This window comes from Anomaloglossus baeobatrachus, chromosome 3 (assembly GCF_048569485.1).
Source record: "Anomaloglossus baeobatrachus isolate aAnoBae1 chromosome 3, aAnoBae1.hap1, whole genome shotgun sequence".
In the NCBI taxonomy this organism is placed as follows: Eukaryota; Metazoa; Chordata; class Amphibia; order Anura; family Aromobatidae; genus Anomaloglossus; species Anomaloglossus baeobatrachus.
In genome coordinates, this window is record NC_134355.1 from 665505119 (window position 1) to 665511421 (window position 6303).

The window sequence follows — 6303 nt, forward strand, 5'->3', positions numbered from 1 at the left end:
TGCATGCTGCCCCCTCCTCACAGGGTCCCATGCATGCTGCCCCCTCCTCACAATGTCCCATGCATGCTGCCCCCTCCTCACAATGTCCCATGCATGCTGCCCCCTCCTCACAATGTCCCATGCATGCTGCTCCCTCCTCACAATGTCCCATGCATGCTGCTCCCTCCTCACAATGTCCCATGCATGCTGCCCCCTCCTCACAGTGTCCCATGCATGCTGCCCCCCTCCTCACAATGTCCCATGCATGCTGCCCCCTCCTCACAGTGTCCCATGCATGCTGCTCCCTCCTCACAATGTCCCATGCATGCTGCTCCCTCCTCACAATGTCCCATGCATGCTGCCCCCTCCTCACAGGGTCCCATGCATGCTGCCCCCCTCCTCACAGGGTCCCATGCATGCTGCCCCCTCCTCACAGGGTCCCATGCATGCTGCCCCCCTCCTCACAGGGTCCCATGCATGCTGCCCCCTCCTCACAGGGTCCCATGCATGCTGCTCCATCCTCAGTGTCCCATGCATGCTGCCCCCTCCTCACAGTGTCCCATGCATGCTGCTCCATCCTCACAGTGTCCCATGCATGCTGCCCACTCCTCACAGGGTCCCATGCATGCTGCCCCCTCCTCACAATGTCCCATGCATGCTGCTCCCTCCTCACAGGGTCCCATGCATGCTGCCCCCTCCTCACAGTGTCCCATGCATGCTGCCCCCTCCTCACAATGTCCCATGCATGCTGCCCCCTCCTCACAGTGTCCATGCATGCTGCTCCCTCCTCAAAATGTCCCATGCATGCTGTTCCCTCCTCACAGTGTCCCATGCATGCTGCTCCATCCTCACAGTGTCCCATGCATGCTGCCCCCTCCTCACAGTGTCCCATGCATGCTGCCCCCTCCTCACAGTGTCCCATGCATGCTGCCCCCTCCTCAGTGTCCCATGCATGCTGCTCCATCCTCTCAGTGTCCCATGCATGCTGCTCCATCCTCACAGTGTCCCATGCATGCTGCCCCCCTCCTCACAGGGTCCCATGCATGCTGCTCCCTCCTCACAGGGTCCCATGCATGCTGCTCCCTCCTCACAGGGTCCCATGCATGCTGCCCCCTCCTCACAGGGTCCCATGCATGCTGCCCCCTCCTCACAGGGTCCCATGCATGCTGCCCCCTCCTCACAGTGTGCCATGCATGCTGCCCCCTCCTCACAGTGTGCCATGCATGCTGCCCCCTCCTCACAGTGTGCCATGCATGCTGCCCCCTCCTCACAATGTCCCATGCATGCTGCTCCCTCCTCACAATGTCCCATGCATGCTGCCCCCTCCTCACAATGTCCCATGCATGCTGCCCCTCTCCATGAGCTCCTAATGCTGCCTTACTCTTTTCCATAATGACACCTCCATGCTGCCCCACTCATCATACTAAGACCACCACACTAACGCTTATGCTGAGACCCCCCCCCCCCCACACACACACACACACACACACACACACACTACCCCACTCTTGATATTGACTCCCCTACATTGCTCCACTCCATACTGAGCTCCCAATGCTGCCCCCCTCTCATTCTGAGTCCTTACACTCCCCCCATCGATTTTGTCATTGCACTATCCCTCAACCCTTGTCCTCTGTCTCTAGCATTAGCCCCTCCCCCCAGCCTCCCCCCCCAGCCTCAGCCTCTCTCTCCCCCCAGCCTCAGCCTCTCTCTCTCCCCCCAGCCTCCCCCCCAGCCTCAGCCTCTCTCTCCCCCAGCCTCCCCCCCAGCCTCCCCCCCAGCCTCTCTCTCCCCCCCAGCCTCCCCCCAGCCTCTCTCTCCCCCCAGCCTCCCCCCCAGCCTCTCTCTCCCCCCAGCCTCCCCCCCAGCTTCTCTCTCACCCCAGCCTCCCCCCCAGCCTCTCTCTCCCCCCAGCCTCCCCCCAGCCTCTCTCTCCCCCCAGCCTCCTTCCCAGCCTCTCTCTCCCCCAGCCTCCCTCTCCCCCCAGCCTCCCCCCCAGCCTCTCTCTCCCCCCAGCCTCCCCCCAGCCTCTCTCTCCCCCCAGCCTCCCCCCCAGCCTCTCTCTCCCCCCAGCCTCCCTCTCCCCCAGCCTCCCCCCAGCCTCTCTCTCCCCCCAGCCTCCCCCCCAGCCTCTCTCTCCCCCCAGCCTCCCCCCCAGCCTCTCTCTCCCCCCAGCCTCCCTCTCCCCCCAGCCTCCCCCCCAGCCTCTCTCTCCCCCCAGCCTCCCCCCCAGCCTCTCTCTCCCCCCAGCCTCCCTCTCCCGCCAGCCTCCCCCCCAGCCTCTCTCTCCCCCCAGCCTCCCCCCCAGCCTCTCTCTCCCTCCCAGCCTCCCCCCCAGCCTCTCTCTCCCCCCAGCCTCCCTCTCCCCCAGCCTCCCCCCCAGCCTCTCTCTCCCCCAGCCTCCCCCCCAGCCTCTCTCTCCCCCAGCCTCCCTCTCCCGCCAGCCTCCCCCCCAGCCTCTCTCTCCCCCCAGCCTCCCCCCCAGCCTCTCTCTCCCCCCAGCCTCCCCCCCAGCCTCTCTCTCCCCCCAGCCTCTCTCTCCCCCCAGCCTCCCCCCCAGCCTCAGCCTCTCTCTCCCCCCAGCCTCCCCCCCAGCCTCAGCCTCTCTCTCCCCCCAGCCTCTCTCTCCCCCCAGCCTCCCCCCCAGCCTCAGCCTCTCTCTCCCCCCAGCCTCCCCCCCAGCCTCAGCCTCTCTCTCCCCCAGCCTCCCCCTCAGCCTCTCTCTCCCCCCAGCCTCCCCCCCAGCCTCAGCCTCTCTCTCCCCCCAGCCTCCCCCTCAGCCTCTCTCTCCCCCCAGCCTCCCCCCCAGCCTCAGCCTCTCTCTCCCCCCAGCCTCCCCCCCAGCCTCTCTCTCTCCCCCAGCCTCCCCCCCAGCCTCAGCCTCTCTCTCCCCCCAGCCTCCCCCCCAGCCTCAGCCTCTCTCTCCCCCAGCCTCCCCCCCAGCCTCAGCCTCTCTCTCCCCAGCCTCCCCCCCAGCCTCTCTCTCCCCCCAGCCTCCCCCCAGCCTCAGCCTCTCTCTCCCCCCAGCCTCCCCCCCAGCCTCTCTCTCCCCCCAGCCTCCCCCCCAGCCTCTCTCTCCCCCCAGCCTCCCCCCCAGCCTCAGCCTCTCTCTCCCCCCAGCCTCCCCCCCAGCCTCTCTCTCCCCCAGCCTCCCCCCCAGCCTCAGCCTCTCTCTCCCCCAGCCTCCCCCCCAGCCTCTCTCTCCCCCCAGCCTCCCCCCCAGCCTCAGCCTCTCTCTCCCCCCAGCCTCCCCCCCAGCCTCTCTCTCCCCCCAGCCTCCCCCCCAGCCTCTCTCTCTCCCCCCCAGCCTCCCCCCCAGCCTCTCTCTCCCCCCAGCCTCCCCCCCAGCCTCAGCCTCTCTCTCCCCCCAGCCTCCCCCCCAGCCTCTCTCTCCCCCCAGCCTCCCCCCCAGCCTCAGCCTCTCTCTCCCCCCAGCCTCCCCCCCAGCCTCTCTCTCCCCCCAGCCTCCCCCCCAGCCTCAGCCTCTCTCTCCCCCCAGCCTCCCCCCCAGCCTCTCTCTCCCCCCAGCCTCCCCCCCAGCCTCTCTCTCCCCCCAGCCTCCCCCCCAGCCTCTCTCTCCCCCCAGCCTCCCCCCCAGCCTCTCTCTCCCCCCCAGCCTCCCCCCCAGCCTCAGCCTCTCTCTCCCCCCAGCCTCCCCCCCAGCCTCAGCCTCTCTCCCCCCAAGCCTCCCCCCCAGCCTCTCTCTCCCCCCAGCCTCCCCCCAGCCTCAGCCTCTCTCTCCCCCCAGCCTCCCCCCCAGCCTCTCTCTCCCCCCCAGCCTCCCCCCCAGCTTCTCTCTCCCCCCAGCCTCCCCCCCAGCCTCTCTCTCCCCCCAGCCTCCCCCCAGCCTCTCTCTCCCCCCAGCCTCCCCCCCAGCTTCTCTCTCCCCCCAGCCTCCCCCCCAGCCTCTCTCTCCCCCCAGCCTCCCCCCAGCCTCTCTCTCCCCCCAGCCTCCCCCCCAGCCTCTCTCTCCCCCCAGCCTCCCTCTCCCCCCAGCCTCCCCCCCAGCCTCCCTCTCCCGCCAGCCTCCCCCCCATCCTCTCTCTCCCCCCAGCCTCCCCCCCATCCTCTCTCTCCCCCCAGCCTCCCCCCCAGCCTCTCTCTCCCCCCAGCCTCCCCCCCAGCCTCTCTCTCCCCCCAGCCTCTCTCTCCCCCCCAGCCTCCCACCCAGCCTCAGCCTCTCTCTCCCCCAGGCCTCCCCCCAGCCTCAGCCTCTCTCTCCCCCCAGCCTCCCCCCCAGCCTCTCTCTCCCCCCAGGCTCCCCCCCAGCCTCAGCCTCTCTCTCCCCCCAGCCTCCCCCCCAGCCTCTCTCTCCCCCCAGCCTCAGCCTCTCTCTCCCCCAGCCTCCCCCCCAGCCTCTCTCCCCCCAGCCTCCGCCCCAGCCTCTCTCTCCCCCCAGCCTCCCCCCCAGCCTCTCTCTCTCCCCCAGCCTCCCCCCCAGCCTCAGCCTCTCTCTCCCCCAGCCTCCCCCCAGCCTCTCTCTCCCCCCAGCCTCCCCCCCAGCCTCAGCCTCTCTCTTCCCCCAGCCTCCCCCCAGCCTCTCTCTCCCCCCAGCCTCCCCCCCAGCCTCTCTCTCCCCCCAGCCTCCCCCCCAGCCTCAGCCTCTCTCTCCCCCCAGCCTCCCCCCCAGCCTCTCTCTCCCCCCAGCCTCCCCCCCAGCCTCAGCCTCTCTCTCCCCCCAGCCTCCCCCCCAGCCTCTCTCTCCCCCCAGCCTCCCCCCAGCCTCTCTCTCCCCCCAGCCTCCCCCCCAGCCTCTCTCTCCCCCCAGCCTCCCCCCCAGCCTCTCTCTCCCCCCAGCCTCCCCCCAGCCTCAGCCTCTCTCTCCCCCCAGCCTCCCCCCCAGCCTCTCTCTCCCCCCAGCCTCCCCCCAGCCTCTCTCTCCCCCAGCCTCCCCCCCAGCCTCAGCCTCTCTCTCCCCCCAGCCTCCCCCCCAGCCTCAGCCTCTCTCTCCCCCCAGCCTCCCCCCCAGCCTAGCCTCTCTCTCCCCCCAGCCTCCCCCCCAGCCTCTCTCTCCCCCCAGCCTCTCTCTCCCCCCAGCCTCCCCCCAGCCTCAGCCTCTCTCTCCCCCCCAGCCTCCCCCCCAGCCTCTCTCTCCCCCCAGCCTCCCCCCCAGCCTCAGCCTCTCTCCCCCCAGCCTCCCCCCCCAGCCTCTCTCTCCCCCCAGCCTCCCCCCCAGCCTCTCTCTCCCCCCAGCCTCCCCCCCAGCCTCTCTCTCCCCCAGCCTCCCCCCCAGCCTCAGCCTCTCTCTCCCCCCCAGCCTCCCCCCCAGCCTCAGCCTCTCTCTCCCCCCAGCCTCCCCCCTAGCCTCAGCCTCTCTCTCCCCCCAGCCTCCCCGCCAGCCTCTCTCTCCCCCCAGCCTCCCCCCCAGCCTCTCTCTCCCCCCAGCCTCCCCCCCAGCCTCAGCCTCTCTCTCCCCCCAGCCTCTCTCTCCCCCCAGCCTCCCCCCAGCCGCAGCCTCTCTCTCCCCCCAGCCTCCCCCCCAGCCTCTCTCTCCCCCCCAGCCTCCCCCCCCAGCCTCTCTCTCCCCCCAGCCTCCCCCCAGCCTCAGCCTCTCTCCCCCCAGCCTCCCCCCCAGCCTCTCTCTCCCCCCCCAGCCTCCCCCCCAGCCTCTCTCTCCCCCCAGCCTCCCCCCCCAGCCTCTCTCTCTCCCCCCAGCCTCCCCCCCAGCCTCTCTCTCCCCCCAGCCTCCCCCCCAGCCTCTCTCTCCCCCAGCCTCCCCCCCAGCCTCTCTCTCCCCCCAGCCTCCCCCCCAGCCTCTCTCTCCCCCAGCCTCCCCCCAGCCTCAGCCTCTCTCTCCCCCAGCCTCCCCCCCAGCCTCTCTCTCCCCCCCAGCCTCCCCCCCAGCCTCAGCCTCTCTCTCCCCCCAGCCTCCCCCCCAGCCTCTCTCTCCCCCAGCCTCCCCCCCAGCCTCAGCCTCTCTCTCCCCCAGCCCCCAGCCTCTCTTCCCAGCCTCAGCCTCTCTCTTTCCCAGCCTCCCCCCAGCTTCTTTTCCCAGCCTCCCCCAAGCCTCTCTTTTCCCAGCCTCCCCCCCCCGCCTCTCTTTCCCAGCCTCCCCCCCCAGCCTCTCTTTTCCCAGCCTCCCCCCCAGCCTCTCTTTCCAGCCTCCCCCCAGCCTCTCTTTCCCAGCCTCCCCCCCAGCCTCTCTTTTCCCAGCCTCCCCCCCAGCCTCTCTTTTCCCAGCTTCCCCCCCAGCCTCTCTTTCCCAGCCTCCCCCCAGCCTCTCTTTTCCTAGCCTCCCCCCCCAGCCTCTCTTTTCCCAGCTCCCCCCCAGCCTCTCTTTTCCTAGCCTCCCCCCCAGCCTCTCTCTTTCCCAGCCTCCCCCCC